The sequence below is a fragment of the Taudactylus pleione genome, unplaced genomic scaffold (genome assembly GCF_031769625.1).
Source record: "Taudactylus pleione unplaced genomic scaffold, aTauple2 ptg000967l, whole genome shotgun sequence".
Taxonomy (NCBI): domain Eukaryota; kingdom Metazoa; phylum Chordata; class Amphibia; order Anura; family Myobatrachidae; genus Taudactylus; species Taudactylus pleione.
In genome coordinates this window covers 5,867,501-5,872,500 of record NW_028285368.1, presented here as the reverse complement: position 1 = coordinate 5,872,500, position 5,000 = coordinate 5,867,501, and the positions used below count along the sequence as shown (strand labels likewise).

The 5,000-nt window shown below is 37.4% G+C and overlaps 1 non-coding gene and 17 pseudogenes across 1 annotated transcript; all 18 read right to left on the bottom strand.

Moving 5' to 3' along the window:
* LOC148456608 (5S ribosomal RNA) overlaps positions 1 to 80 on the bottom strand; it is a 119-nt pseudogene extending 39 nt beyond the window's left edge.
* A 116-nt stretch (positions 81 to 196) lies between these two features.
* On the bottom strand, positions 197 to 315 carry LOC148456607 (5S ribosomal RNA; annotated as a pseudogene).
* A 116-nt stretch (positions 316 to 431) lies between these two features.
* Positions 432 to 550, bottom strand: LOC148456606 (5S ribosomal RNA). Its single transcript, XR_015874568.1, has one exon. It is a non-coding gene; the product is annotated as a 5S ribosomal RNA (ribosomal RNA).
* Positions 551 to 665: 115 nt separating this feature from the next.
* Positions 666 to 784, bottom strand: LOC148456605 (5S ribosomal RNA; annotated as a pseudogene).
* A 116-nt stretch (positions 785 to 900) lies between these two features.
* LOC148456604 (5S ribosomal RNA) lies at positions 901 to 1,019 on the bottom strand (annotated as a pseudogene).
* A 350-nt stretch (positions 1,020 to 1,369) lies between these two features.
* LOC148456603 (5S ribosomal RNA) lies at positions 1,370 to 1,488 on the bottom strand (annotated as a pseudogene).
* A 116-nt stretch (positions 1,489 to 1,604) lies between these two features.
* On the bottom strand, positions 1,605 to 1,723 carry LOC148456602 (5S ribosomal RNA; annotated as a pseudogene).
* A 116-nt stretch (positions 1,724 to 1,839) lies between these two features.
* Positions 1,840 to 1,958, bottom strand: LOC148456601 (5S ribosomal RNA; annotated as a pseudogene).
* A 352-nt stretch (positions 1,959 to 2,310) lies between these two features.
* LOC148456600 (5S ribosomal RNA) lies at positions 2,311 to 2,429 on the bottom strand (annotated as a pseudogene).
* A 115-nt stretch (positions 2,430 to 2,544) lies between these two features.
* LOC148456599 (5S ribosomal RNA) lies at positions 2,545 to 2,663 on the bottom strand (annotated as a pseudogene).
* Positions 2,664 to 2,779: 116 nt separating this feature from the next.
* Positions 2,780 to 2,898, bottom strand: LOC148456598 (5S ribosomal RNA; annotated as a pseudogene).
* Positions 2,899 to 3,014: 116 nt separating this feature from the next.
* On the bottom strand, positions 3,015 to 3,133 carry LOC148456597 (5S ribosomal RNA; annotated as a pseudogene).
* A 116-nt stretch (positions 3,134 to 3,249) lies between these two features.
* Positions 3,250 to 3,368, bottom strand: LOC148456596 (5S ribosomal RNA; annotated as a pseudogene).
* Positions 3,369 to 3,484: 116 nt separating this feature from the next.
* LOC148456595 (5S ribosomal RNA) lies at positions 3,485 to 3,603 on the bottom strand (annotated as a pseudogene).
* A 116-nt stretch (positions 3,604 to 3,719) lies between these two features.
* LOC148456594 (5S ribosomal RNA) lies at positions 3,720 to 3,838 on the bottom strand (annotated as a pseudogene).
* A 115-nt stretch (positions 3,839 to 3,953) lies between these two features.
* On the bottom strand, positions 3,954 to 4,072 carry LOC148456593 (5S ribosomal RNA; annotated as a pseudogene).
* A 116-nt stretch (positions 4,073 to 4,188) lies between these two features.
* On the bottom strand, positions 4,189 to 4,307 carry LOC148456592 (5S ribosomal RNA; annotated as a pseudogene).
* Positions 4,308 to 4,658: 351 nt separating this feature from the next.
* Positions 4,659 to 4,777, bottom strand: LOC148456591 (5S ribosomal RNA; annotated as a pseudogene).
* Between the last annotated feature and the right edge of the window lie 223 nt (positions 4,778 to 5,000).

Here is a 5,000-nt window from a genome sequence, read left to right as displayed (position 1 = left end):
AAGTACTAACCAGGCCCAACACTGCATAGCTTCCAAGATCAGATGACATTGGCCATGTCCAGTGTGGTTTGGCTGTAGTTTCTCAAAAGTCTTAACTTTAGACCTCTTTTACTTCTTAACTCAAGTAAATTCATTGATAAGTTGAAAAAATGTAATGTAAAATGTAATAGAAAAGAATGTTATGGCTATATAAAATTACCTACAGCACCTGGTACTCCCAGGTGGTCTCCCGTCCCAGTACTAACCAGGCCCAACACTGCATAGCTTCCAAGATCAGACGAGATTGGGCATGTCCAGTGTGGTTTGGCTGTAGGTGCCCAAAAACATTAACTTTAGACCTCTTTTACTTCTTAACTCAAGTAAATTCATTGATAAGTTGAAAAAATTAAATGTAAAATGTAATAGAAAAGAATGTTATGGCAGTATAAAATTACCTACAGCACCTGGTATTCCCAGGTGGTCTCCCATCCAAGTACTAACCTGGCCCAACACTGCATAGCTTCCAAGATCAGACGAGATTGGGCATGTCCAGTGTGGTTTGGCTGTAGGTGCCCAAAAACATTAACTTTAGACCTCTTTTACTTCTTAACTCATGTAAATTCAATGATAAATTGAAAAATGAAATGTAAAATGTAATAGAAAAGAATGTTATGGCAGTATAAAATTACCTACAGCTCCCTGTATTCCCAGGTGGTCTCCCATCCAAGTACTAACCAGGCCCAACACTGCATAGCTTCCAAGATCAGACGAGATTGGGCAAGTCCAGTGTGGTTTGGCTGTAGGTGCTCAAAAACATTAACTTTAGACCTCTATTACTTCGTAACTCAAGTAAATTCATTGATAAGTTGAAAAAATTAAATGTAAAATTTAATAGAAAAGAATGTTATGGCAGTATAAAATTACCTACAGCACCTGGTATTCCCAGGTGGTTTCCCATCCAAGTACTAACCAGGCCCAGCACTGCATAGCTTCCAAGATCAGACTAGATTGGGCATGTCCAGTGTGGTTTGGCTGTAGGTGCTCAAAAAAATTAACTTTAGGCCTCTTTTACTTCTTAACTCAAGTAAATTCATTGATAAGTTGAAAAAATTAAATGTAAAATGTAATAGAAAAGAATGTTATGTCAGTATAAAATTACCTACAGCATCTGCTATTCCCAGGTGGTCTCCCATCCAAGTACTAACCAGGCCGAACACTGCATAGCTTCCAAGATTAGACAAGATTGGGCATGTCCAGTTAGGTTTGACTGTAGGTGCTCAAAAACTTTAACTTTAGACCTCTTTTACTTCTTAACTCAAGTAAATTCATTGATAAGTTTAAAAATGAAATGTAAAATGTAACAGAAAAGAATGTTATGGCAGTATAAAATTACCTACAGCTCCTGGTATTCGCAGGTGGTCTCCCATCCAAGTACTAACCTGGCCCAACACTGCATAGCTTCCAAGATCAGATGAGATTGGGCATGTTCAGTGTGGTTTGGCTGTAGGTGCTCAAAAACATTAACTTTAGAACTCTTTTACTTCTTAACTCAAGTAAATTCATTGATAACTAGAAAAAATTTAATGTAAAATGTAATAGAAAAGAATGTTATGGCTGTATAAAATTACCTACAGCACCTGGTATTCCCAGGTGGTCTCCCATCCAAGAACTAACCAGGACCAACACTGTATAGTTTCCAATATCAGATGAGATTGGGCATGTCCAGTGTGGTTTGGCTGTAGGTGCTCAAATACATTAACTTTAGACCTCTTTTACTTCTTTACTCAAGAAAATTCATTGATAAGTTGAAAAAATTTAATGTAAAGTGTAATAGAAAAGAATGTTATGGCTGCATAAAAATACCTACAGCACCTGGGATTCCCAGGTGGTCTCCCAACCATGTACTAACCAGGCCCAACACTGCATAGCTTCCAAGATCAGACGAGATTGAGCATGTCCTGTGTGGTTTGGCTGTAGGTGCTGAAAAGCATTAAATTTAGACGTCTATTACTTCTTAACTCATGTAAATTCATTGATAAGTTGAAAACAATGAAATGTAAAATGTAATTGAAAAGAATGTTATGGCAGTATAAAATTACCTACAGCACCTGGTATTCCCAGGTGGACTCCCATCCACATAATAACCATGCCCAACACTGCACAGCTTCCAAGATCAGACGACATTGGCCATGTCCAGTGTGGTTTGGCTGTAGGTGCTCAAAAACTTTAACTTAAGACCTCTATTACTTCTTAACTCAAGTAAATTCTTTGATAAGTTGAAAAAATTAAATGTAAAATGTAATAGAAAAGAATGTTATGGCAGTATAAAATTACCTAAAGCACCTGGTATTCCCAGGTGGTCTCCCATCCAAGTACTAACCAGGCCCAACACTGCATAACTTCCAAGATCAGACGAGATTGGGCATGTCCAGAGTGGTTTGGCTGAAGGTGCGCAAAAACATTAACTTTAGACCTCTTTTACTTCTTAACTCATGTAAATTCAATAATAAGTTGAAAAATGAAATGTAAAATGTAATAGAAAAGAATGTTATGGCAGTATAAAATTACCTACAGCTCCTGGTATTCCCAGGTGGTCTCCCATCCAAGTACTAACCAGGCCCAACACTGCATAGCTTCCAAGATCAGACGAGATTGGGCATGTCCAGTGTGGTTTGGCTGTAGGTGCTCAAAAGCATTAAATTTAGACCTCTATTACTTCTTTACTCAAGTAAATTCATTGATAAGTTGAAAAAATTAAATGTAAAATGTAATAGAAAAGAATGTTATGGCAGTATAAAAGTACCTACAGCACCCGGTATTCCCAGGTGGTCTCCCATCCAAGTACTAACCAGGCCCAACACTGCATAACTTCCAAGATCAGATGACATTGGCCATGTCCAGTATGGTTTGGCTGCAGGTGTTCAAAAATATTAACTTTAGACCTCTTTTACTTCTTAACTCAAGTAAATTCATTGATAAGTTGAAAAAATTAAATTTAAAATGTAATAGAAAGGAATGTTATGGCAGTATAAAATTACCTACAGCACCTGGTATTCCCAGGTGGTTTCCCATCCAAGTACTAACCAGGCCCAACACTGCATAGCTTCCAAGAACAGACGAGATTGGGCATGTCCAGTATGGATTGGCTGCAGGTGCTCAAAAATATTAACTTTAGACCTCTTTTACTTCTTAACTCAAGTAAATTCATTGATAAGTTGAAAAAATTAAATGTAAAATGTAATAGAAAGGAATGTTATGGCAGTATAAAATTACCTACAGCACCTGGTATTCCCAGGTGGTTTCCCATCCAAGTACTAACCAGGCCCAACACTGCATAGCTTCCAAGATCAGATGACATTGGCCATGTCCAGTGTGGTTTGGCTGTAGTTTCTCAAAAGTCTTAACTTTAGACCTCTTTTACTTCTTAACTCAAGTAAATTCATTGATAAGTTGAAAAAATTTAATGTAAAATGTAATTGAAAAGAATGTTATGGCTATATAAAATTACCTACAGCACCTGGTATTCCCAGGTAGTCTCCCATTCAAATACTAACCAGGCCCAACACTGTATAGCTTCCAAGATCAGACGAGATTGGGCATGTCCAGTGTGGTTTGGCTGTTGGCGTTCAAAAACTTTAACTTTAGACCTCTTTTACTTCTTAACTCAAGTAAATTCATTGATAAGTTGAAAAAATTAAATGTAAAATGTAATAGAAAAGAATGTTATGTCAGTATAAAATTACCTACAGCATCTGCTATTCCCAGGTGGTCTCCCATCCAAGTACTAACCAGGCCCAACACTGCATAGCTTCCAAGATTAGATGAGATTGGGCATGTCCAGAGTGGTTTGACTGTAGGTGCTCAACAACTTTAACTTTAGACCTCTTTTACTTCTTAACTCAAGTAAATTCATTGATAAGTTTAAAAATGAAATGTAAAATGTAACAGAAAAGAATGTTATGGCAGTATAAAATTACCTACAGCTCCTGGTATTCGCAGGTGGTCTCCCATCCAAGTACTAACCTGGCCCAACAATGCATAGCTTCCAAGATCAGACGAGATTGGGCATGTTCAGTGTGGTTTGGCTGTAGGTGCTCAAAAACATTAACTTTAGAACTCTTTTACTTCTTAACTCAAGTAAATTCATTGATAAGTTGAAAAAATTAAATGTAAAATGTAATAGAAAAGAATGTTATGGCTGCATAAAAATACCTACAGCACCTGGGATTCCCAGGTGGTCTCCCAACCAAGTACTAACCAGGCCCAACACTGCATAGCTTCCAAGATCAGACGAGATTGGGAAGGTCCAGTGTGGTTTGGCTGTAGGTGCTCAAAAGCATTAAATTTAGACGTCTATTACTTCTTAACTCATGTAAATTCATTGATAAGTTGAAAAAATGAAATGTAAAATGTAATTGAAAAGAATGTTATGGCAGTATAAAATTACCTACAGCACCTGGTATTCCCAGGTGGACTCCCATCCACATAATAACCATGCCCAACACTGCACAGCTTCCAAGATCAGACGACATTGGCCATGTCCAGTGTGGTTTGGCTGTAGGTGCTCAAAAACATTAACTTTAGACCTCTTTTACTTCTTAACTCAAGTAAATTCATTGATAAGTTGAAAAAATTAAAAGTAAAATGTAATAGAAAAGAATGTTATGTCAGTATAAAATTACCTACAGCATCTGGTATTCCCAGGTGGTCTCCCATCCAAGTACTAACCAGGCCCAACACTGCATAGTTTCCAATATCAGATGAAATTGGGCATGTCCAGTGTGGTTTGGCTGCAGGTGCTCAAAAACGTTAACTTTAGACATCTTTTACTTCTTAACTCAAGTAAATTCATTGATAAGTTGAAAAAATTAAATGTAAAATGTAATAGAAAAGAATGTTATAGCAGTATAAAAGTACCTACAGCACCTGGTATTCCCAGGATGTCTCCCATCCACGTACTAACCATGCCCAACACTGCATAGCTTCCAAGATAAGATGACATTGGCCATGTCCTGTATGGT